The sequence below is a fragment of the Pseudophryne corroboree genome, unplaced genomic scaffold, assembly GCF_028390025.1.
Source record: "Pseudophryne corroboree isolate aPseCor3 unplaced genomic scaffold, aPseCor3.hap2 scaffold_429, whole genome shotgun sequence".
NCBI classification, from domain to species: Eukaryota; Metazoa; Chordata; class Amphibia; order Anura; family Myobatrachidae; genus Pseudophryne; species Pseudophryne corroboree.
In genome coordinates, this window is record NW_026970061.1 from 482,348 (window position 1) to 507,825 (window position 25,478).

The 25,478-nt window shown below is 39.1% G+C and overlaps 6 non-coding genes and 1 pseudogene across 6 annotated transcripts; 2 read left to right on the forward strand and 5 right to left on the reverse strand.

Annotated features, from left to right (window-relative positions):
• Window positions 1–15,938: 15,938 nt before the first annotated feature.
• LOC135025973 (U1 spliceosomal RNA) lies at window positions 15,939–16,117 on the reverse strand (annotated as a pseudogene).
• Window positions 16,118–19,614: 3,497 nt separating this feature from the next.
• On the forward strand, window positions 19,615–19,778 carry LOC135026039 (U1 spliceosomal RNA). Its single transcript, XR_010222708.1, has one exon. It is a non-coding gene; the product is annotated as a U1 spliceosomal RNA (small nuclear RNA).
• Window positions 19,779–19,930: 152 nt separating this feature from the next.
• Window positions 19,931–20,093, forward strand: LOC135025917 (U1 spliceosomal RNA). The gene has a single exon (XR_010222600.1). It is a non-coding gene; the product is annotated as a U1 spliceosomal RNA (small nuclear RNA).
• An 824-nt stretch (window positions 20,094–20,917) lies between these two features.
• On the reverse strand, window positions 20,918–21,080 carry LOC135025930 (U1 spliceosomal RNA). The gene has a single exon (XR_010222613.1). It is a non-coding gene; the product is annotated as a U1 spliceosomal RNA (small nuclear RNA).
• Window positions 21,081–21,232: 152 nt separating this feature from the next.
• LOC135026036 (U1 spliceosomal RNA) lies at window positions 21,233–21,396 on the reverse strand. The gene has a single exon (XR_010222705.1). It is a non-coding gene; the product is annotated as a U1 spliceosomal RNA (small nuclear RNA).
• A 674-nt stretch (window positions 21,397–22,070) lies between these two features.
• On the reverse strand, window positions 22,071–22,231 carry LOC135025960 (U1 spliceosomal RNA). Its single transcript, XR_010222639.1, has one exon. It is a non-coding gene; the product is annotated as a U1 spliceosomal RNA (small nuclear RNA).
• Window positions 22,232–22,383: 152 nt separating this feature from the next.
• On the reverse strand, window positions 22,384–22,547 carry LOC135026023 (U1 spliceosomal RNA). The gene has a single exon (XR_010222692.1). It is a non-coding gene; the product is annotated as a U1 spliceosomal RNA (small nuclear RNA).
• Between the last annotated feature and the right edge of the window lie 2,931 nt (window positions 22,548–25,478).

Here is a 25,478-nt window from a genome sequence, read left to right on the forward strand (position 1 = left end):
AGCTGTTTAATCACTCAATTGGATTTTTCTGCCAGCATTTTTCTTTTTCTCTGCAACCCACTGCTAAATTGTGCTTCCTAGCTGTTTTTATAAAATCACTGAATCAAATCTAACTCTGATTACATCAGAGAAGGCCAGGTACCCTACACCATAACAGGGGGTTTGAAATTTTGACTTGTCTACTTAAAGATCACCAAAATCTGATAACAAGGTCAATTAAGTCCCTGGGTGGGATTGAACCACCAACCTTTTGGTTAATAGCCTTACACACTAACTGATTGCGCCACCGCGACACTTTGCAAAAGTACATACTGACAAAGGCTAATAAGCATTCATCTAGAACGATTCCTAGAAACATTTTAAAAAGTCAATAATGTGGAGAGTTTTTGTATGATGTTTCTTCCATCAACCAATGAAGAAACACATTGGTACTTTCCCATGATGAGTGAGTGCTTCAGGATCTCTTGCACTTACATGTGCAGCAGAGTACTGTAATGGAAGCATGCTGGGTCCATAACCCAGAGGTAGGCAGATTGAAACTATCCTCTGCTATATGCATTTTTTTTTTGTTAATTAAAGTAATCCAAAACTGGGATTGATATTTTTGCTCTTTTATTTTTACTTAAAGTACAATAACTTTTACCATTTTAATTTGTTTTAATAGTATATTGACAGTATTGTTTTCTTTCAAAAATCCAATTAATTTTCTTTACCCGATTATTAAAATGGTAATTGACAAAAGCAAACTACATTGTCACCAGAAGAGCAATACAAAATGTACAAGTGATATATTAAAATCATCTTTCCAGCTTGAATTTCAATGATGCATTGGGGCAACGATTTTGTGAGAAACATCTTCACCCTTAAATAAAGATTTTCTTAATTCCTTACCTGTGTGCTAATTAGATATCACCTTGTTTTCACATTAAACAGACTTCCACATGAGAAAGCAGCAAGGATGCAGTGGCGTTAATGTTTCCTGGTGTCAACCTGTATTATTTCAGTAGATATTGAAATGAGGATGCATCTTGCTGCCTTTCCAATGAAGCAAGTTTAATTTAGTAATAGGTGAAAAACCATCCCTACAAAGATGTTAATCAGATACTTGGCTTTGTGGACACTTTTCAGAGAACAAATTTGTTAGCATAAAAATAAAGCCAGAAAATGAAGAGCTGTTTAATCAGTCAATTGGATTTTTTTGCCAGCATATTTCTTTTTCTCTGCAACCCACTGCTAAATTGTGCTTCCTAGCTGTTTTTATAAAATCACTGAATCAAATCTAACTCTGATTACATCAGAGAAGGCCAGGTACCCTACACCATAACAGGGGTTTTCGAAATTTTGACTTGTCTACTTAAATATCACCAAAATCTGATCACAAGGTCAATTACATCCCTGGGTGGGATTGAACCACCAACCTTTTGATTAATAGCTGAACACACTAACCGATTGCGCCACAGAGACACTTTGCAAAAAGTACATACTGACAAAGACTAATAAGCATTCATCTAGAACGTTTCCTAGAAAAACTTTAAAAAGTCAATAATCTGGAGAGTTTTTGTAAGATGTTTCTTCCAGCAACCAATGAAGAAACACATTGGTACTTTCGCATGATGAGTGAGTGCTTCAGGATCTCTTGCACTTACATGTGCAGCAGAGTACTGCACTGGAAGCATGCTGGGCCCATAACCCAGAGGTAGGCAGATTGAAACTATCCTTTGCTATATGCATTTTTTTTTTGTTCATTAAAGTAATCCAAAACTGGGATTGATATTTTAGCTTTTATTTTTACTTAAAGTACAATAACTTTTACCATTTTAATTTGTTTTAATAGTATATTGACAGTATTGTTTTCTTTCAAAAATCCAATTAATTTTCTTTACCCGATTATTAAAATGGTAATTGACAAAAACAAACTACATTGTCACCAGAAGAGCAATACAAAATGTACAAGTGATATATTAAAATCATCTTTCCAGCTTGAATTTCAATGATGCATTGGGGCAACGATTTTGTGAGAAACATCTTCACCCTTAAATAAAGATTTTCTTAATTCCTTACCTGTGTGCTAATTAGATATCACCTTGTTTTCACATTAAACAGACTTCCACATGAGAAAACAGCAAAGATGCAGTGGCGTTAATGTTTCCTGGTGTCAACCTGTATTATTTCCGTAGATATTGAAATGAGGATGCATCTTGCTGCCTTTCCAATGAAGCAAGTTTAATTTAGTAATAGGTGAAAAACCATCCCTACAAAGATGTTAATCAGATACTTGGCTTTGTGGACACTTTTCAGAGAACAAATTTGTTATCATAAAAATAAAGCCAGAAAATGAAGAGCTGTTTAATCACTCAATTGGATTTTTCTGCCAGCATTTTTCTTTTTCTCTGCAACCCACTGCTAAATTGTGCTTCCTATCTGATTTTTTATAAAATCACTTAATCAAATCTAACTCTGATTACATCAGAGAAGGCCAGGTACCCTACACCATAAGAGGGGGTTTGCAATTTTGACTTGTCTACTTAAATATCACCAAAATCTGATCACAAGGTCAATTACGTCCCTGGGTGGGATTGAACCACCAACCTTTTGACTAATAGCTGAACACACTAACCGATTGCGCCACAGAGACACTTTGCAAAAAGTCCATACTGACAAAGACTAATAAGCATTCATCTAGAACGTTTCCTAGAAAAACTTTAAAAAGTCAATAATCTGGAGAGTTTTTGTAAGATGTTTCTTCCAGCAACCAATGAAGAAACACATTGGTACTTTCCCATGATGAGTGAGTGCTTCAGGATCTCTTGCACTTACATGTGCAGCAGAGTACTGTAATGGAAGCATGCTGGGTCCATAACCCAGAGGTAGGCAGATTGAAACTATCCTCTGCTATATGCATTTTTTTTTTGTTAATTAAAGTAATCCAAAACTGGGATTGATATTTTTGCTCTTTTATTTTTACTTAAAGTACAATAACTTTTACCATTTTAATTTGTTTTAATAGTATATTGACAGTATTGTTTTCTTTCAAAAATCCAATTAATTTTCTTTACCCGATTATTAAAATGGTAATTGACAAAAGCAAACTACATTGTCACCAGAAGAGCAATACAAAATGTACAAGTGATATATTAAAATCATCTTTCCAGCTTGAATTTCAATGATGCATTGGGGCAACGATTTTGTGAGAAACATCTTCACCCTTAAATAAAGATTTTCTTAATTCCTTACCTGTGTGCTAATTAGATATCACCTTGTTTTCACATTAAACAGACTTCCACATGAGAAAGCAGCAAGGATGCAGTGGCGTTAATGTTTCCTGGTGTCAACCTGTATTATTTCAGTAGATATTGAAATGAGGATGCATCTTGCTGCCTTTCCAATGAAGCAAGTTTAATTTAGTAATAGGTGAAAAACCATCCCTACAAAGATGTTAATCAGATACTTGGCTTTGTGGACACTTTTCAGAGAACAAATTTGTTAGCATAAAAATAAAGCCAGAAAATGAAGAGCTGTTTAATCAGTCAATTGGATTTTTTTGCCAGCATATTTCTTTTTCTCTGCAACCCACTGCTAAATTGTGCTTCCTAGCTGTTTTTATAAAATCACTGAATCAAATCTAACTCTGATTACATCAGAGAAGGCCAGGTACCCTACACCATAACAGGGGTTTTCGAAATTTTGACTTGTCTACTTAAATATCACCAAAATCTGATCACAAGGTCAATTACGTCCCTGGGTGGGATTGAACCACCAACCTTTTGATTAATAGCTGAACACACTAACCGATTGCGCCACAGAGACACTTTGCAAAAAGTACATACTGACAAAGACTAATAAGCATTCATCTAGAACGTTTCCTAGAAAAACTTTAAAAAGTCAATAATCTGGAGAGTTTTTGTAAGATGTTTCTTCCAGCAACCAATGAAGAAACACATTGGTACTTTCGCATGATGAGTGAGTGCTTCAGGATCTCTTGCACTTACATGTGCAGCAGAGTACTGCACTGGAAGCATGCTGGGCCCATAACCCAGAGGTAGGCAGATTGAAACTATCCTTTGCTATATGCATTTTTTTTTTGTTCATTAAAGTAATCCAAAACTGGGATTGATATTTTAGCTTTTATTTTTACTTAAAGTACAATAACTTTTACCATTTTAATTTTTTCTAATAGTATATTGACAGTATTGTTTTCTTCCAAAAATCCAATTAATTTTCTTTACCCGATTATTAAAATGGTAATTGACAAAAACAAACTACATTGTCACCAGAAGAGCAATACAAAATGTACAAGTGATATATTAAAATCATCTTTCCAGCTTGAATTTCAATGATGCATTGGGGCAACGATTTTGTGAGAAACATCTTCACCCTTAAATAAAGATTTTCTTAATTCCTTACCTGTGTGCTAATTAGATATCACCTTGTTTTCACATTAAACAGACTTCCACATGAGAAAGCAGCAAGGATGCAGTGGCGTTAATGTTTCCTGGTGTCAACCTGTATTATTTCAGTAGATATTGAAATGAGGATGCATCTTGCTGCCTTTCCAATGAAGCAAGTTTAATTTAGTAATAGGTGAAAAACCATCACTACAAATATGTTAATCAGATACTTGGCTTTGTGGACACTTTTCAGAGAACAAATTAGTTAGCATAAAAATAAAGCCAGAAAATGAAGAGCTGTTTAATCATTCAATTGGATTTTTCTGCCAGCATATTTCTTTTTCTCTGCAACCCACTGCTAAATTGTGCTTCCTAGCTGTTTTTATAAAATCACTGAATCAAATCTAACTCTGATTACATCAGAGAAGGCCAGGTACCCTACACCATAAGATGGGGTTTGCAATTTTGACTTGTCTACTTAAATATCACCAAAATCTGATCACAAGGTCAATTACGTCCCTGGGTGGGATTGAACCACCAACCTTTTGATTAATAGCTGAACACACTAACCGATTGCGCCACAGAGACACTTTGCAAAAAGTATATACTGACAAAGACTAATAAGCATTCATCTAGAACGTTTCCTAGAAAAACTTTAAAAAGTCAATAATCTGGAGAGTGTTTGTAAGATGTTTCTTCCAGCAACCAATGAAGAAACACATTGGTACTTTCGCATGATGAGTGAGTGCTTCAGGATCTCTTGCACTTACATGTGCAGCAGAGTACTGCAATGGAAGCATGCTGGGTCCATAACCCAGAGGTAGGCAGATTGAAACTATCCTTTGCTATATGCATTTTTTTTTGTTCATTAAAGTAATCCAAAACTGGGATTGATATTTTAGCTTTTATTTTTACTTAAAGTACAATAACTTTTACCATTTTAATTTGTTTTAATAGTATATTGACAGTATTGTTTTCTTTCAAAAATCCAATTAATTTTCTTTACCCGATTATTAAAATGGTAATTGACAAAAACAAACTACATTGTCACCAGAAGAGCAATACAAAATGTACAAGTGATATATTAAAATCATCTTTCCAGCTTGAATTTCAATGATGCATTAGGGCAACGATTTTGTGAGAAACATCTTCACCCTTAAATAAAGATTTTCTTAATTCCTTACCTGTGTGCTAATTAGATATCACCTTGTTTTCACATTAAACAGACTTCCACATGAGAAAGCAGCAAGGATGCAGTGGCGTTAATGTTTCCTGGTGTCAACCTGTATTATTTCAGTAGATATTGAAATGAGGATGCATCTTGCTGCCTTTCCAATGAAGCAAGTTTAATTTAGTAATAGGTGAAAAACCATCCCTACAAATATGTTAATCAGATACTTGGCTTTGTGGACACTTTTCAGAGAACAAATTAGTTAGCATAAAAATAAAGCCAGAAAATGAAGAGCTGTTTAATCACTCAATTGGATTTTTCTGCCAGCATTTTTCTTTTTCTCTGCAACCCACTGCTAAATTGTGCTTCCTAGCTGTTTTTATAAAATCACTGAATCAAATCTAACTCTGATTACATCAGAGAAGGCCAGGTACCCTACACCATAACAGGGGGTTTGAAATTTTGACTTGTCTACTTAAAGATCACCAAAATCTGATAACAAGGTCAATTAAGTCCCTGGGTGGGATTGAACCACCAACCTTTTGGTTAATAGCCTTACACACTAACTGATTGCGCCACCGCGACACTTTGCAAAAGTACATACTGACAAAGGCTAATAAGCATTCATCTAGAACGATTCCTAGAAACATTTTAAAAAGTCAATAATGTGGAGAGTTTTTGTATGATGTTTCTTCCATCAACCAATGAAGAAACACATTGGTACTTTCCCATGATGAGTGAGTGCTTCAGGATCTCTTGCACTTACATGTGCAGCAGAGTACTGTAATGGAAGCATGCTGGGTCCATAACCCAGAGGTAGGCAGATTGAAACTATCCTCTGCTATATGCATTTTTTTTTTGTTAATTAAAGTAATCCAAAACTGGGATTGATATTTTTGCTCTTTTATTTTTACTTAAAGTACAATAACTTTTACCATTTTAATTTGTTTTAATAGTATATTGACAGTATTGTTTTCTTTCAAAAATCCAATTAATTTTCTTTACCCGATTATTAAAATGGTAATTGACAAAAGCAAACTACATTGTCACCAGAAGAGCAATACAAAATGTACAAGTGATATATTAAAATCATCTTTCCAGCTTGAATTTCAATGATGCATTGGGGCAACGATTTTGTGAGAAACATCTTCACCCTTAAATAAAGATTTTCTTAATTCCTTACCTGTGTGCTAATTAGATATCACCTTGTTTTCACATTAAACAGACTTCCACATGAGAAAGCAGCAAGGATGCAGTGGCGTTAATGTTTCCTGGTGTCAACCTGTATTATTTCAGTAGATATTGAAATGAGGATGCATCTTGCTGCCTTTCCAATGAAGCAAGTTTAATTTAGTAATAGGTGAAAAACCATCCCTACAAAGATGTTAATCAGATACTTGGCTTTGTGGACACTTTTCAGAGAACAAATTTGTTAGCATAAAAATAAAGCCAGAAAATGAAGAGCTGTTTAATCAGTCAATTGGATTTTTTTGCCAGCATATTTCTTTTTCTCTGCAACCCACTGCTAAATTGTGCTTCCTAGCTGTTTTTATAAAATCACTGAATCAAATCTAACTCTGATTACATCAGAGAAGGCCAGGTACCCTACACCATAACAGGGGTTTTCGAAATTTTGACTTGTCTACTTAAATATCACCAAAATCTGATCACAAGGTCAATTACATCCCTGGGTGGGATTGAACCACCAACCTTTTGATTAATAGCTGAACACACTAACCGATTGCGCCACAGAGACACTTTGCAAAAAGTACATACTGACAAAGACTAATAAGCATTCATCTAGAACGTTTCCTAGAAAAACTTTAAAAAGTCAATAATCTGGAGAGTTTTTGTAAGATGTTTCTTCCAGCAACCAATGAAGAAACACATTGGTACTTTCGCATGATGAGTGAGTGCTTCAGGATCTCTTGCACTTACATGTGCAGCAGAGTACTGCACTGGAAGCATGCTGGGCCCATAACCCAGAGGTAGGCAGATTGAAACTATCCTTTGCTATATGCATTTTTTTTTTGTTCATTAAAGTAATCCAAAACTGGGATTGATATTTTAGCTTTTATTTTTACTTAAAGTACAATAACTTTTACCATTTTAATTTGTTTTAATAGTATATTGACAGTATTGTTTTCTTTCAAAAATCCAATTAATTTTCTTTACCCGAGTATTAAAATGGTAATTGACAAAAACAAACTACATTGTCACCAGAAGAGCAATACAAAATGTACAAGTGATATATTAAAATCATCTTTCCAGCTTGAATTTCAATGATGCATTGGGGCAACGATTTTGTGAGAAACATCTTCACCCTTAAATAAAGATTTTCTTAATTCCTTACCTGTGTGCTAATTAGATATCACCTTGTTTTCACATTAAACAGACTTCCACATGAGAAAGCAGCAAGGTAGCAGTGGCGTTAATGTTTCCTGGTGTCAACCTGTATTATTTCAGTAGATATTGAAATGAGGATGCATCTTGCTGCCTTTCCAATGAAGCAAGTTTAATTTAGTAATAGGTGAAAAACCATCACTACAAATATGTTAATCAGATACTTGGCTTTGTGGACACTTTTCAGAGAACAAATTAGTTAGCATAAAAATAAAGCCAGAAAATGAAGAGCTGTTTAATCACTCAATTGGATTTTTCTGCCAGCATATTTCTTTTTCTCTGCAACCCACTGCTAAATTGTGCTTCCTAGCTGTTTTTATAAAATCACTGAATCAAATCTAACTCTGATTACATCAGAGAAGGCCAGGTACCCTACACCATAACAGGGGGTTTGAAATTTTGACTTGTCTACTTAAAGATCACCAAAATCTGATAACAAGGTCAATTAAGTCCCTGGGTGGGATTGAACCACCAACCTTTTGGTTAATAGCCTTACACACTAACTGATTGCGCCACAGCGACACTTTGCAAAGCTATATACTGACAAAGGCTAATAAGCATTCATCTAGAACGATTCCTAGAAACATTTTAAAAAGTCAATAATGTGGAGAGTTTTTGTAAGATGTTTCTTCCATCAACCAATGAAGAAACACATTGGTACTTTCCCATGATGAGTGAGTGCTTCAGGATCTCTTGCACTTACATGTGCAGCAGAGTACTGTAATGGAAGCATGCTGGGTCCATAACCCAGAGGTAGGCAGATTGAAACTATCCTCTGCTATATGCATTTTTTTTGTTAATTAAAGTAATCCAAAACTGGGATTGATATTTTTGCTCTTTTATTTTTACTTAAAGTACAATCACTTTTACCATTTTAATTTGTTTTAATAGTATATTGACAGTATTGTTTTCTTTCAAAAATCCAATTAATTTTCTTTACCCGATTATTAAAATGGTAATTGACAAAAACAAACTACATTGTCACCAGAAGAGCAATACAAAATGTACAAGTGATATATTAAAATCATCTTTCCAGCTTGAATTTCAATGATGCATTGGGGCAACGATTTTGTGAGAAACATCTTCACCCTTAAATAAAGATTTTCTTAATTCCTTACCTGTGTGCTAATTAGATATCACCTTGTTTTCACATTAAACAGACTTCCACATGAGAAAACAGCAAAGATGCAGTGGCGTTAATGTTTCCTGGTGTCAACCTGTATTATTTCCGTAGATATTGAAATGAGGATGCATCTTGCTGCCTTTCCAATGAAGCAAGTTTAATTTAGTAATAGGTGAAAAACCATCCCTACAAAGATGTTAATCAGATACTTGGCTTTGTGGACACTTTTCAGAGAACAAATTTGTTATCATAAAAATAAAGCCAGAAAATGAAGAGCTGTTTAATCACTCAATTGGATTTTTCTGCCAGCATTTTTCTTTTTCTCTGCAACCCACTGCTAAATTGTGCTTCCTAGCTGATTTTTTATAAAATCACTTAATCAAATTTAACTCTGATTACATCAGAGAAGGCCAGGTACCCTACACCATAAGAGGGGGTTTGCAATTTTGACTTGTCTACTTAAATATCACCAAAATCTGATCACAAGGTCAATTAGGTCCCTGGGTGGGATTGAACCACCAACCTTTTGACTAATAGCTGAACACACTAACCGATTGCGCCACAGAGACACTTTGCAAAAAGTCCATACTGACAAAGACTAATAAGCATTCATCTAGAACGTTTCCTAGAAAAACTTTAAAAAGTCAATAATCTGGAGAGTTTTTGTAAGATGTTTCTTCCAGCAACCAATGAAGAAACACATTGGTACTTTCCCATGATGAGTGAGTGCTTCAGGATCTCTTGCACTTACATGTGCAGCAGAGTACTGTAATGGAAGCATGCTGGGTCCATAACCCAGAGGTAGGCAGATTGAAACTATCCTCTGCTATATGCATTTTTTTTTTTGTTAATTAAAGTAATCCAAAACTGGGATTGATATTTTTGTTCTTTTATTTTTACTTAAAGTACAATAACTTTTACCATTTTAATTTGTTTTAATAGTATATTGACAGTATTGTTTTCTTTCAAAAATCCAATTAATTTTCTTTACCCGATTATTAAAATGGTAATTGACAAAAGCAAACTACATTGTCACCAGAAGAGCAATACAAAATGTACAAGTGATATATTAAAATCATCTTTCCAGCTTGAATTTCAATGATGCATTGGGGCAACGATTTTGTGAGAAACATCTTCACCCTTAAATAAAGATTTTCTTAATTCCTTACCTGTGTGCTAATTAGATATCACCTTGTTTTCACATTAAACAGACTTCCACATGAGAAAGCAGCAAGGATGCAGTGGCGTTAATGTTTCCTGGTGTCAACCTGTATTATTTCAGTAGATATTGAAATGAGGATGCATCTTGCTGCCTTTCCAATGAAGCAAGTTTAATTTAGTAATAGGTGAAAAACCATCCCTACAAAGATGTTAATCAGATACTTGGCTTTGTGGACACTTTTCAGAGAACAAATTTGTTAGCATAAAAATAAAGCCAGAAAATGAAGAGCTGTTTAATCAGTCAATTGGATTTTTTTGCCAGCATATTTCTTTTTCTCTGCAACCCACTGCTAAATTGTGCTTCCTAGCTGTTTTTATAAAATCACTGAATCAAATCTAACTCTGATTACATCAGAGAAGGCCAGGTACCCTACACCATAACAGGGGTTTTCGAAATTTTGACTTGTCTACTTAAATATCACCAAAATCTGATCACAAGGTCAATTACATCCCTGGGTGGGATTGAACCACCAACCTTTTGATTAATAGCTGAACACACTAACCGATTGCGCCACAGAGACACTTTGCAAAAAGTACATACTGACAAAGACTAATAAGCATTCATCTAGAACGTTTCCTAGAAAAACTTTAAAAAGTCAATAATCTGGAGAGTTTTTGTAAGATGTTTCTTCCAGCAACCAATGAAGAAACACATTGGTACTTTCGCATGATGAGTGAGTGCTTCAGGATCTCTTGCACTTACATGTGCAGCAGAGTACTGCACTGGAAGCATGCTGGGCCCATAACCCAGAGGTAGGCAGATTGAAACTATCCTTTGCTATATGCATTTTTTTTTGTTCATTAAAGTAATCCAAAACTGGGATTGATATTTTAGCTTTTATTTTTACTTAAAGTACAATAACTTTTACCATTTTAATTTGTTTTAATAGTATATTGACAGTATTGTTTTCTTTCAAAAATCCAATTAATTTTCTTTACCCGAGTATTAAAATGGTAATTGACAAAAACAAACTACATTGTCACCAGAAGAGCAATACAAAATGTACAAGTGATATATTAAAATCATCTTTCCAGCTTGAATTTCAATGATGCATTGGGGCAACGATTTTGTGAGAAACATCTTCACCCTTAAATAAAGATTTTCTTAATTCCTTACCTGTGTGCTAATTAGATATCACCTTGTTTTCACATTAAACAGACTTCCACATGAGAAAGCAGCAAGGATGCAGTGGCGTTAATGTTTCCTGGTGTCAACCTGTATTATTTCAGTAGATATTGAAATGAGGATGCATCTTGCTGCCTTTCCAATGAAGCAAGTTTAATTTAGTAATAGGTGAAAAACCATCACTACAAATATGTTAATCAGATACTTGGCTTTGTGGACACTTTTCAGAGAACAAATTAGTTAGCATAAAAATAAAGCCAGAAAATGAAGAGCTGTTTAATCACTCAATTGGATTTTTCTGCCAGCATATTTCTTTTTCTCTGCAACCCACTGCTAAATTGTGCTTCCTAGCTGTTTTTATAAAATCACTGAATCAAATCTAACTCTGATTACATCAGAGAAGGCCAGGTACCCTACACCATAACAGGGGGTTTGAAATTTTGACTTGTCTACTTAAAGATCACCAAAATCTGATAACAAGGTCAATTAAGCCCCTGGGTGGGATTGAACCACCAACCTTTTGGTTAATAGCCTTACACACTAACTGATTGCGCCACAGCGACACTTTGCAAAACTATATACTGACAAAGGCTAATAAGCATTCATCTAGAACGATTCCTAGAAACATTTTAAAAAGTCAATAATGTGGAGAGTTTTTGTAAGATGTTTCTTCCATCAACCAATGAAGAAACACATTGGTACTTTCCCATGATGAGTGAGTGCTTCAGGATCTCTTGCACTTACATGTGCAGCAGAGTACTGTAATGGAAGCATGCTGGGTCCATAACCCAGAGGTAGGCAGATTGAAACTATCCTCTGCTATATGCATTTTTTTTGTTAATTAAAGTAATCCAAAACTGGGATTGATATTTTTGCTCTTTTATTTTTACTTAAAGTACAATAACTTTTACCATTTTAATTTGTTTTAATAGTATATTGACAGTATTGTTTTCTTTCAAAAATCCAATTAATTTTCTTTACCCGATTATTAAAATGGTAATTGACAAAAACAAACTACATTGTCACCAGAAGAGCAATACAAAATGTACAAGTGATATATTAAAATCATCTTTCCAGCTTGAATTTCAATGATGCATTGGGGCAACGATTTTGTGAGAAACATCTTCACCCTTAAATAAAGATTTTCTTAATTCCTTACCTGTGTGCTAATTAGATATCACCTTGTTTTCACATTAAACAGACTTCCACATGAGAAAACAGCAAAGATGCAGTGGCGTTAATGTTTCCTGGTGTCAACCTGTATTATTTCCGTAGATATTGAAATGAGGATGCATCTTATTGAAACTATCCTTTGCTATATGCATTATTTTTTTGTACATTAAAGTAATTCATAACTGGGATTGATATTTTAGCTTTTATTTTTACTTAAAGTACAATAACTTTTACCATTTTAATTTGTTTTAATAGTATATTGACAGTATTGTTTTCTTTCAAAAATCCAAGCCACTGCATCTTTGCTGTTTTCTCATATGGAAGTCTGTTTAATGTGAAAACAAGGTGATATCTAATTAGCACACAGGTAAGGAATTAAGAAAATCTTTATTTAAGGGTGAAGATGTTTCTCACAAAATCGTTGCCCCAATGCATCATTGAAATTCAAGCTGGAAAGATGATTTTAATATATCACTTGTACATTTTGTATTGCTCTTCTGGTGACAATGTAGTTTGTTTTTGTCAATTACCATTTTAATAATCGGGTAAAGAAAATTAATTGGATTTTTGAAAGAAAACAATACTGTCAATATACTATTAAAACAAATTAAAATGGTAAAAGTTATTGTACTTTAAGTAAAAATAAAAGCTAAAATATCAATCCCAGTTTTGGATTACTTTAATGAACAAAAAAAAATGCATATAGCAAAGGATAGTTTCAATCTGCCTACCTCTGGGTTATGGGCCCAGCATGCTTCCAGTGCAGTACTCTGCTACACATGTAAGTGCAAGAGATCCTGAAGCACTCACTCATCATGCGAAAGTACCAATGTGTTTCTTCATTGGTTGCTGGAAGAAACATCTTACAAAAACTCTCCAGATTATTGACTTTTTAAAGTTTTTCTAGGAAACGTTCTAGATGAATGCTTATTAGTCTTTGTCAGTATGTACTTTTTGCAAAGTGTCTCTGTGGCGCAATCGGTTAGTGTGTTCAGCTATTAATCAAAAGGTTGGTGGTTCAATCCCACCCAGGGACGTAATTGACCTTGTGATCAGATTTTGGTGATATTTAAGTAGACAAGTCAAAATTGCAAACCCCCTCTTATGGTGTAGGGTACCTGGCCTTCTCTGATGTAATCAGAGTTAGATTTGATTAAGTGATTTTATAAAAAAACAGCTAGGAAGCACAATTTAGCAGTGGGTTGCAGAGAAAAAGAAAAATGCTGGCAGAAAAATCCAATTGAGTGATTAAACAGCTCTTCATTTTCTGGCTTTATTTTTATGATAACAAATTTGTTCTCTGAAAAGTGTCCACAAAGCCAAGTATCTGATTAACATATTTGTAGGGATGGTTTTTCACCTATTACTAAATTAAACTTGCTTCATTGGAAAGGCAGCAAGATGCATCCTCATTTCAATGCCTACCTCTGGGTTATGGGCCCAGCATGCTTCCATTGCAGTACTCTGCTGCACATGTAAGTGCAAGAGATCCTGAAGCACTCACTCATCATGCGAAAGTACCAATGTGTTTCTTCATTGGTTGCTGGAAGAAACATCTTACAAAAACTCTCCAGATTATTGACTTTTTAAAGTTTTTCTAGGAAACGTTCTAGATGAATGCTTATTAGTCTTTGTCAGTATGTATTTTCTGCAAAGTGTCTCTGTGGCGCAATCGGTTAGTGTGTTCAGCTATTTATCAAAAGGTTGGTGGTTCAATCCCACCCAGGGACGTAATTGACCTTGTGATCAGATTTTGGTGATATTTAAGTAGACAAGTCAAAATTGCAAACCCCCTCTTATGGTGTAGGGTACCTGGCCTTCTCTGATGTAATCAGAGTTAGATTTGATTAAGTGATTTTATAAAAAAAACAGGTAGGAAGCACAATTTAGCAGTGGGTTGCAGAGAAAAAGAAAAATGCTGGCAGAAAAATCCAATTGAGTGATTAAACATCTCTTCATTTTCTGGCTTTATTTTTATGATAACAAATTTGTTCTCAGAAAAGTGTCCACAAAGCCAAGTATCTGATTAACATCTTTGTAGGGATGGTTTTTCACCTATTACTAAATTAAACTTGCTTCATTGGAAAGGCAGCAAGATGCATCCTCATTTCAATATCTACGGAAATAATACAGGTTGACACCAGGAAACATTAACGCCACTGCATCTTTGCTGTTTTCTCATGTGGAAGTCTGTTTAATATGAAAACAAGGTGATATCTAATTAGCACACAGGTAAGGAATTAAGAAAATCTTTATTTAAGGGTGAAGATGTTTCTCACAAAATCGTTGCCCCAATGCATCATTGAAATTCAAGCTGGAAAGATGATTTTAATATATCACTTGTACATTTTGTATTGCTCTTCTGGTGACAATGTAGTTTGTTTTTGTCAATTACCATTTTAATAATCGGGTAAAGAAAATTAATTGGATTTTTGAAAGAAAACAATACTGTCAATATACTATTAAAACAAATTAAAATGGTAAAAGTTATTGTACTTTAAGTAAAAATAAAAGAGCAAAAATATCAATCCCAGTTTTGGATTACTTTAATTAACAAAAAAAAATGCATATAGCAGAGGATAGTTTCAATCTGCCTACCTCTGGGTTATGGACCCAGCACTTCCATTACAGTACTCTGCTGCACATGTAAGTGCAAAAGATCCTGAAGCACTCACTCATCATGGGAAAGTACCAATGTGTTTCTTCATTGGTTGATGGAAGAAACATCTTACAAAAACTCTCCACATTATTGACTTTTTAAAATGTTTCTAGGAATCGTTCTAGATGAATGCTTATTAGCCTTTGTCAGTATGGACTTTTGCAAAGTGTTGCTGTGGCGCAATCAGTTAGTGTGTAAGGCTATTAACCAAAAGGTTGGTGGTTCAATCCCACCCAGAGACTTAATTGACCTTGTTATCAGATTTTGGTGATCTTTAAGTAGACAAGTCAAAATTTCAAACCCCCTGTTATGGTGTAGGGTACCTGGCCTTCTCTGATGTAATCAGAGTTAGATTTGATTCAGTGATTTTATAAAAACAGCTAGGAAGCACAATTTAGCAGTGGGTTGCAGAGAAAAAGAAATATGCTGGCAGAAAAATCCAATTGAGTGATTAAACAGCTCTTCATTTTCTGGCTTTATTTTATGCTAACAAATTTGTGCTCTGAAAAGTGTCCACAAAGCCAAGTATCTGATTAACACCTTTGTAGGGATGGTTTTTCACCTATTATTAAATTAAACTTGCTTCATTGGAAAGGCAGCAAGTGATGTCATCCAAGCAGTGGGTCAAAGTTGGCTTCAAACCTCGTCTGCTTATGAAAAGAGAAAAGGGGTATGCAGGGCATGGCGGCCTTTTGCGGTGCTTGGATGACCCCTAGTTCGCATTAAATAATGCAGTCGAGTTTCCCACATTTGGGGAAATCACAGGGGTCAGCATACCCAGAATGCAATGAATGAACCGCTCCCTGGGAGAACAGTCTTCATGACCATGGTATCTCCTATGCAAAATAAGTATGATTTGGGATAGGGCTGGGGAGGGCCGCTGCTCAGGCACATCTCTGTCAAGTAAAGGAGATTCAACTGAGGCAGCACAAGGGAACTCTCATCTGGGGACAACAACTGCAGGGAGAACACATATTTTCAGATGAACATGGGAGGGCAGAAGGCTGCCTAATACTGAAGCACCCCCAAACAACAAACCAAATGCAACAACTAGTGCAAGCATTCCTGGGGGAAGGCCTGCAGCAGATGGATTTGCATATGGCGATGTCATCCAAGCAGTGGGTCAAAGTTGGCTTCAACCCTCGTCTGCATATGAAAAGAGAAAAGGGGCGTGCAGGGCATGGCGGCCTTTTGCGGCACTTGGATGACCCCTAGTTCACATTTCTTGCAGCAGCTGGGCACTGTAACAGCTCCAGAGCTGCTCTGTAAGGCAAGTAAAAGGGTGTGGGCCCTGCAGCACTACCTGTAGTTCGCATTGTGCGAGACCCCTAGTTCGCATTAAACACCCCCACCCTCCTTCGGTGTGGGGCTCATGTTGGCCATGCCCCAGCCCCTGAAGCATTCACGCTGATTTCTTGCAGCAGCTGGGCACTGTAACAGCTCAAGAGCTGCTCTGTAAGGCAAGTAAAAGGGTGTGGGCCCTGCAGCACTAACTGTAGTTTGCATTGTGCTTTGGAAGGCACAAAGTAAGCAGACGGGAAGAGAAGTCAGGATAGTGCACAAGGGTATAGACGGGAGGGGCTCAAGAAAAAAGAAGTGGAAACAGACAGCAAACTAGGCTTCCAATGCACAATGCAAACTACAGGTAGTGCTGCAGGGCCCACACCCTTTTACTTGCCTTACAGAGCAGCTCTGGAGCTGTTTAATCACTCAATTGGATTTTTCTGCCAGCATAATTTTTCTCTTACGTCCTAGAGGATGCTGGGGACTCCGTAAGGACCATGGGGGATAGACGGGCTCCGCAGGAGACATGGGCACTTTAAGAAAGACTTTAGATCTGGGTGTGCACTGGCTCCTCCCTCTATGCCCCTCCTCCAGACCTCAGTTTACTACTGTGCCCAGAGGAGACTGGGTGCTTTTCAGGGAGCTCTCCTGAGTTTCCTGACAGAAAGTATATTTGTTAGATTTTTTTATTTTCAGGGAGCCTGCTGGCAACAGACTCCCTGCATCGAGGGGCGGAGGGGAGAGATGCACACCTACTTCTGTGAGTTGATAGGCTCTGCTTCTTAGGCTACTGTACAGCATTAGCTCCAGAGGGATCGGTACGCAGGTCTCACCCTCGCCGTCCGTCCCAGCGCCGCGCCGCCGTCCCCCTCGCAGAGCCGGAAGATAGAAGCCGGGTGAGTATGAGAAGAAAAGAAGACTTCAGAGGCGGCGGAAGACTTCATGATCTTCACTGAGGTAACGCACAGCAGTAAAGCTGTGCTCCATTGCTCCCATACACCTCTCACACGGCAGTCAGTGTAAGGGTGAAGGGCGCAGGGGGGACGCCCTGGGCAGCAATATAGACCTCTCTTTGGCAAAATAAATATATATGCAGCTAGGCACTGTATATATATATAAGAGCCCCCGCCTTTTTTTTACTATATTTGAGCGGGACAGAAGCCCGTCGCTGAGGGGGTGGGGCTTCTCCCTCAGCACTCACCAGCGCCATTTTCTCCACAGCACCGCTGAGGGGAAGCTCCACGGACTCTCCCCTGCTTATACCACGGTAGAAAGAGGGTCTTAAAGAAGAGGGGGGCACATAATTAGGCGCATATATATATGGAAATACAGCGCTACTGGGTAAACATAAAATTATTGTGTTTTTTTCCTGGGTCATATAGCGCTGGGGTGTGTGCTGGCATACTCTCTCTCTCTGTCTCTCCAAAGGGCCTTGTTGGGGAACTGTCCTCAGATAAGAGGATTCCCTGAGTGTATGGTGTGTCGGTACACGTGTGTCGACATGTCTGAGGTAGAAGGCTCTCCTAGAGAGGAGCAGGAGCAAATTAATGTGGTGTCTCCATCGACAACGCCGACACCTGACTGGATGGATATGTGGAATGTTTTAAGTGCTAATGTAAACTTATTACACAAGAGATTAGACAAAGCTGAAGCTAGGGAACAGTCAGGGAGTCAACCCATGCCTGTCCCTATGTCGCAGGGACCTTCGGGGTCTCAAAAGCGCCCACTATCCCAAATAGTTGACACAGATACCGACACGGATTCTGACTCCAGTGTCGACTACGATGATGCAAAGTTACAGCCAAAATTGGCTAAATGTATTCGATATATGATTATTGCACTAAAAGATGTTTTGCACATCACAGAGTCCCCTGTCCCTGACACGAGGGTACACATGTATAAGGGAAAGAAACCTGAGATAACCTTTCCCCCCTCACATGAGTTGAACGAATTATGTGAAAAAGCTTGGGAATCTCCAGACAAAAAGCTGCAGATTCCCAAAAGGATTCTTATGGCGTATCCTTTCCCGCCAATGGACAGGATACGGTGGGAATCCTCCCCTAGGGTGGATAAAGCATTGACACGCTTATCCAAAAAGGTAGCGCTGCCATCCCAGGATACGGCTACCATCAGGGACCCTGCTGACCGCAAGCAGGAGGTTACCCTAAAGTCCATTTACACACATTCTGGTACCTTACTCAGACCGGCAATTGCGTCGGCCGGGGTTGTAGCGCGGTGGCAGCGGAATTGCAGACCCGTCCTCAATTCCTGCTAAAAGTGGAATCATCCTTTCATATGAACCAACCTATTGTGATGCCTGTGGCTACGCGTGACTTGGAGGATTCCGAGTCCCTTGATGTGGTCAGGGCTTTGAAAATTTACGTGGCCAGAACGGCTAGAGTCAGAAAAACAGAAGCACTGTTTGTCCTGTATGCAGCCAACAAGATTGGCACCCCTGCTTCAAAGCAGACTATTGCTCTCTGGATCTGTAACACGATTCAGCAGGCGCATTCTATGGCGGCAAATCCATCTGCGAACTACAGGTAGTGCTGCAGGGCCCACACCCTTTTACTTGCCTTACAGAGCAGCTCTGGAGCTGTTACAGTGCCCAGCTGCTGCAAGAATTCAGCTTGAATGCTTCAGGGGCTGGGGCATAGCCAACATGAGCCCCACACCAAAGGAGGGTGGAGGTGTTTAATGCAAACTAGGGGTCAGCCAAGCGCCGCAAAAGGCCACCATGCCCTGCACGCCCCTTTTCTCTTTTCATATGCAGACGAGGGTTGAAGCCAACTTTGACCAACTGCTTGGATGACATCACCATATGCAAATCCATCTGCGGCAGGCCTTCCCCCAGGAATGCTTGCACTAGTTGTTGCATTTGGTTTGTTGTTTGGGGGTGCTTCAGTATTAGGCAGCCTTCTGCCCTCCCATGTTCATCTGAAAATATATGTTCTCCCTGCAGTTGTTGTCCCAAGATGAGAGTTCCCTTGTGCTGCCTCAGTTGAATCTCCTTTACTTGACAGAGATGTGCATGAGCAGCGGCCCTCCCCAGCCCTATTCCAAATCATACTTATTTTGCATAGGAGATACCATGGTCATGAAGATTTTTCTCCCAGGGTGAGGTTCATTCATTGCATTTTGGGTATGCTGACCCCTGTGATTTCCCCAAATGTGGGAAACTCGACTGCATTATTTGTGGTAGTGGGAGGCTGTGTTTGTGATTTCTTCTGGTCAGCTCTGGTAAAAGTCAGATTTCTTTGTTTCAGATTTTCCTTTAGCCTTGTTCTTCTTTCGAGAGTTCCCTTGTGCTGCCTCAGTTGGATCTCCTTCACTTAACAGGGGGGTGCCCGAGCAGCGACCCTCCCCAGCTCTAGCCCAACTCCTACTTACCTGCCAGGTGAGATACTATGATCATGAAGGTGCTTCTCCCAGGGCAAGGCTCACCCATTGCACTCTGGGTGTGCTGCCCCTGCGATTTCCCCAAATGTGGGAAACTTGACTGCATAATTTGTGTTTCCCCTGGTCGGCTCTCGTATAATTCAGATATCTTTGTCTCAGATCTCTCTCCAGCCTAGTTTGCTGTCTGTTTCCACTTCTCTTTTCTTCAGCCGCTCCCTTCTATACCCTTGTGCACTATCCTGACTTCTCCTCCCGTCTGCTTACTTTGTGCCTTCCAATGCACAATGCAAACTACAGGTAGTGCTGCAGGGCCCACACCCTTTTACTTGCCTTACAGAGCGTCTCTGGAGCTGTTACAGTGCCCAGCTGCTGCAAGAAATCTGCTTGAATGCTTCAGGGGATGGGACATGGCCAACATGAGCCCCACACCAAAGGAGGGTGGAGCAGAAGGCTGCCTAATACTGAAGCACCCCCAAACAACAAACCAAATGCAACAACTAGTGCAAGCATTCCTGGGGGAAGGCCTGCCGCAGATGGATTTGTGGTGATGTCATCCAAGCAGTTGGTCAAAGGTGGCTTCAACCCTCGTCTGCATATGAAAACAGAAAAGGGGCGTGCAGGGCATGGTGGCCTTTTGCGGCGCTTGACTGACCCCTAGTTTGCATTAAACACCTCCACCCTCCTTCGGTGTGGGGCTCATGTTGGCTATGCCCCAGCCCCTGAAGCATTCAAGCTGATTTCTTGCAGCAGCTGGCCGCTGTAACAGCTCCAGAGCTGCTCTGTAAGGCAAGTAAAAGGGTGTGGGCCCTGCAGCACTACCTGTAGTTTGCATTGTGCATTGGAAGGCACAAAGTAAGCAGACGGGAGGAGAAGTCAGGATAGTGCACAAGGGTATAGAAGGGAGCGGCTGAAGAAAAGAGAAGTGGAAACAGACAGCAAACTAGGCTGGAGAGAGACCTGAGACAAAGAGATCTGAATTATACGAGAGCCGACCAGGGGAAACACAAATTATGCAGTCAAGTTTCCCACATTTGGGGAAATCGCAGGAGCAGCACACCCAGAGTACAATGGGTGAGCCTTGCCCTGGGAGAAGCACCTTCATGATCATAGTATCTCACCTGGCAGGTAAGTAGGAGTTGGGCTAGAGCTGGGGAGGGTCGCTGCTCGGGTACCCCCCTGTAAAGTGAAGGAGATCCAACTGAGGCAGCACAAGGGAACTCTCGAAAGAAGAACAAGGCTAAAGGAAAATCTGAGACAAAGAAATCTGACTTTTACCAGAGCTGACCAGAAGAAATCACAAACACAGCCTCCCACTACCACAAATAATGCAGTCAAGTTTCCCACATTTGGGGAAATCACAGGGGTCAGCATACCCAAAATGCAATGAATAAACCTCACCCTGGGAGAAAAATCTTCATGACCATGGTATCTCCTATGCAAAATAAGTATGATTTGGAATAGGGCTGGGGAGGGCCGCTGCTCATGCACATCTCTGTCAAGTAAAGGAGATTTAACTGAGGCAACACAAGGGAACTCTCATCTGGGGACAACAACTGCAGGGAGAACATATATTTTCAGATGAACATGGGAGGGCAGAAGGCTGCCTAATACTGAAGCACCCCCAAACAACAAACCAAATGCAACAACTAGTGCAAGCATTCCTGGGGGAAGGCCTGCCGCAGATGGATTTGCATATGGTGATGTCATCCAAGCAGTGGGTCAAAGTTGGCTTCAACCCTCGTCTGCATATGAAAAGAGAAAAGGGGCGTGCAGGGCATGGTGGCCTTTTGCGGCGCTTGGCTGACCCCTAGTTTGCATTAAACACCTCCACCCTCCTTTGGTGTGGGGCTCATGTTGGCTATGCCCCAGCCCCTGAAGCATTCAAGCTGATTTCTTGCAGCAGCTGGGCACTGTAACAGCTCCAGAGCTGCTCTGTAAGGCAAGTAAAAGGGTGTGGGCCCTGCAGCACTACCTGTAGTTCGCATTGTGCGTTGGAAGGCACAAAGTAAGCAGACAGGAGGAGAAGTCAGGATAGTGCGCAAGGGCATAGAAGGGAGCGGCTCAAGAAAAGAGAAGTGGAAACAGACAGCAAACTAGGCTGGAGAGAGACCTGAGACAAAGAGATCTGAATTATACGAGAGCCGACCAGGGGAAACACAAATTATGCAGTCAAGTTTCCCACATTTGGGGAAATCGCAGGAGCAGCACACCCAGAGCAATGGGTGAGCCTTGCCCTGGGAGAAGCACCTTCATGATCATAGTATCTCACCTGGCAGGTAAGTAGGAGTTGGGCTAGAGCTGGGGAGGGTCGCTGCTCGGGTACCCCCCTGTAAAGTGAAGGAGATCCAACTGAGGCAGCACAAGGGAACTCTCGAAAGAAGAACAAGGCTAGAGGAAAATCTGAGACAAAGAAATCTGACTTTTACCAGAGCTGACCAGAGGAAAGCACAAACACAGTCCCCCACTACCACAAATAATGCAGTCAAGTTTCCCACATTTGGGGAAATCACAAGGGTCAGCATACCCAAAATGCAATGAATGAACCTCACCCTGGGAGAACAATCTTCATGACCATGGTATCTCCTATGCAAAATAAGTATGATTTGGAATAGGGCTGGGGAGGGCCGCTGCTCATGCACATCTCTGTCAAGTAAAGGAGATTCAACTGAGGCAGCACAAGGGAACTCTCATCTGGGGACAACAACTGCAGGGAGAACACATATTTTCAGATGAACATGGGAGGGCAGAAGGCTGCCTAATACTGAAGCACCCCCAAACAACAAACCAAATGCAACAACTAGTGCAAGCATTCCTGGGGGAAGTTCTGCAGAAGACGGATTTGCATACGGTGATGTCATCCAAGCAGTGCAAAAGAGAGATATCGGCAAGGAAATGCTGTATTGTACCTTTGCATTTTTCTCCCAAACGAAAGACACTAGAATGAAAATTTTAAAGCCTCCTGTTAGTGCTTCATCTACACGTTATAGCCCTGCATTTTCCAATGCCTATCTCTTTGCAAAAGAGAGATATCGGCAAGGAAAAGCTGCATTGTACTTTTGCATTTTTCTCCCAAACGAAAGACACTAGAATGAAAATTTTAAAGCCTCCTGTTAGTGCTTCATCTACACGTTATAGCCCTGCATTTTCCAATGCCTAGCTCTTTGCAAAAGAGAGATATTGGCAAGGAAAAGCTGTATTGTACCTTTGCATTTTTCTCCCAAACGAAAGACACTAGAATGAAAATTTTAAAGCCTCCTGTTAGTGCTTCATCTACGCGTTATAGCCCTGAATTTTCCAATGCCTATCTCTTTGCCAAATAGAGATATCGGCAAGGAAAAACTGTATTGTACCTTTGCATTTTTCTCCCAAACGAAAGACACTAGAATGAAAATTTTAAAGCCTCCTGTTAGTGCTTCATCTACACGTTATAGCCCTGAATTTTCCAATGCCTATCTCTTTGCCAAAGAGAGATATCGGCAAGGAAAAACTGTATTGTACCTTTGCATTTTTCTCCCAAACGAAAGACACTAGAATTAAAATTTTAAAGCCTCCTGTTAGTGCTTCATCTACACGTTATAGCCCTGAATTTTCCAATGCCTATCTCTTTGCAAAAGAAAGATATCGGCAAGGAAAAGCTGTATTGTACCTTTGCATTTTTCTCCCAAACGAAGGACACTAGAATGAAAATTTAAAAGCCTCCTGTTAGTGCTTCATCTACACGGTATAGCCCTGAATTTTCCAATGCCTAGCTCTTTGCAAAAGAGAGATATTGGCAAGGAAAAGCTGTATTGTACCTTTGCATTTTTCTCCCAAACGAAAGACACTAGAATTAAAATTTTAAAGCCTACTGTTAGTGCTTCATCTACACGTTATAGCCCTGAATTTTCCAATGCCTAGCTCTTTGCAAAAGAGAGATATCGGCAAGGAAAAGCTGTATTGTACCTTTGCATTTTTCTCCCAAACGAAAGACACTAGAATGAAAATTTTAAAGCCTCCTGTTAGTGCTTCATCTACACGTTATAGCCCTGAATTTTCCAATGCCTATCTCTTTGCAAAAGAGAGATATCGGCAAGGAAAAGCTGTATTGTACCTTTGCATTTTTCTCCCAAACGAAGGACACTAGAATGAAAATTTAAAAGCCTCCTATTAGTGCTTCATCTACACGGTATAGCCCTGAATTTTCCAATGCCTAGCTCTTTGCAAAAGAGAGATATTGGCAAGGAAAAGCTGTATTGTACCTTTGCATTTTTCTCCCAAACGAAGGACACTAGAATGAAAATTTTAAAGCCTCCTGTTAGTGCTTCATCTACACGTTATAGCCCTGAATTTTCCAATGCCTAGCTCTTTGCAAAAGAGAGATATCGGCAAGGAAAATCTGTATTGTACCTTTGCATTTTTCTCCCAAACGAAAGACACTAGAATGAAAATTTTAAAGCCTCCTGTTAGTGCTTCATCTACACGTTATAGCCCTGCATTTTCCAATTGCTATCTCTTTGCAAAAGAGAGATATCGGCAAGGAAAAGCTGCATTGTACTTTTGCATTTTTCTCCCAAACGAAAGACACTAGAATGAAAATTTTAAAGCCTCCTGTTAGTGCTTCATCTACGCGTTATAGCCCTGAATTTTCCAATGCCTATCTCTTTGCCAAAGAGAGATATCGGCAAGGAAAAACTGTATTGTACCTTTGCATTTTTCTCCCAAACGAAAGACACTAGAATGAAAATTTTAAAGCCTCCTGTTAGTGCTTCATCTACACGTTATAGCCCTGCATTTTCCAATGCCTAGCTCTTTGCAAAAGAGAGATATTGGCAAGGAAAAGCTGTATTGTACCTTTGCATTTTTCTCCCAAACGAAAGACACTAGAATGAAAATTTTAAAGCCTCCTGTTAGTGCTTCATCTACGCGTTATAGCCCTGAATTTTCCAATGCCTATCTCTTTGCCAAAGAGAGATATCGGCAAGGAAAAACTGTATTGTACCTTTGCATTTTTCTCCCAAACGAAAGACACTAGAATGAAAATTTTAAAGCCTCCTGTTAGTGCTTCATCTACACGTTATAGCCCTTAATTTTCCAATGCCTATCTCTTTGCCAAAGAGAGATATCGGCAAGGAAAAACTGTATTGTACCTTTGCATTTTTCTCCCAAACGAAGGACACTAGAATGAAAATTTAAAAGCCTCCTGTTAGTGCTTCATCTACACGGTATAGCCCTGAATTTTCCAATGCCTAGCTCTTTGCAAAAGAGAGATATTGGCAAGGAAAAGCTGTATTGTACCTTTGCATTTTTTCTCTCAAACGAAAGACACTAGAATGAAAATTTTAAAGCCTCCTGTTAGTGCTTCATCTACACGTTATAGCCCTGCATTTTCAAATGCCTATCTCTTTGCAAAAGAGAGATATCGGCAAGGAAAAGCAGCATTGTACTTTTGCATTTTTCTCCCAAACGAAAGACACTAGAATGAAAATTTTAAAGCCTCCTGTTAGTGCTTCATCTACACGTTATAGCCCTGAATTTTCCAATGCCTATCTCTT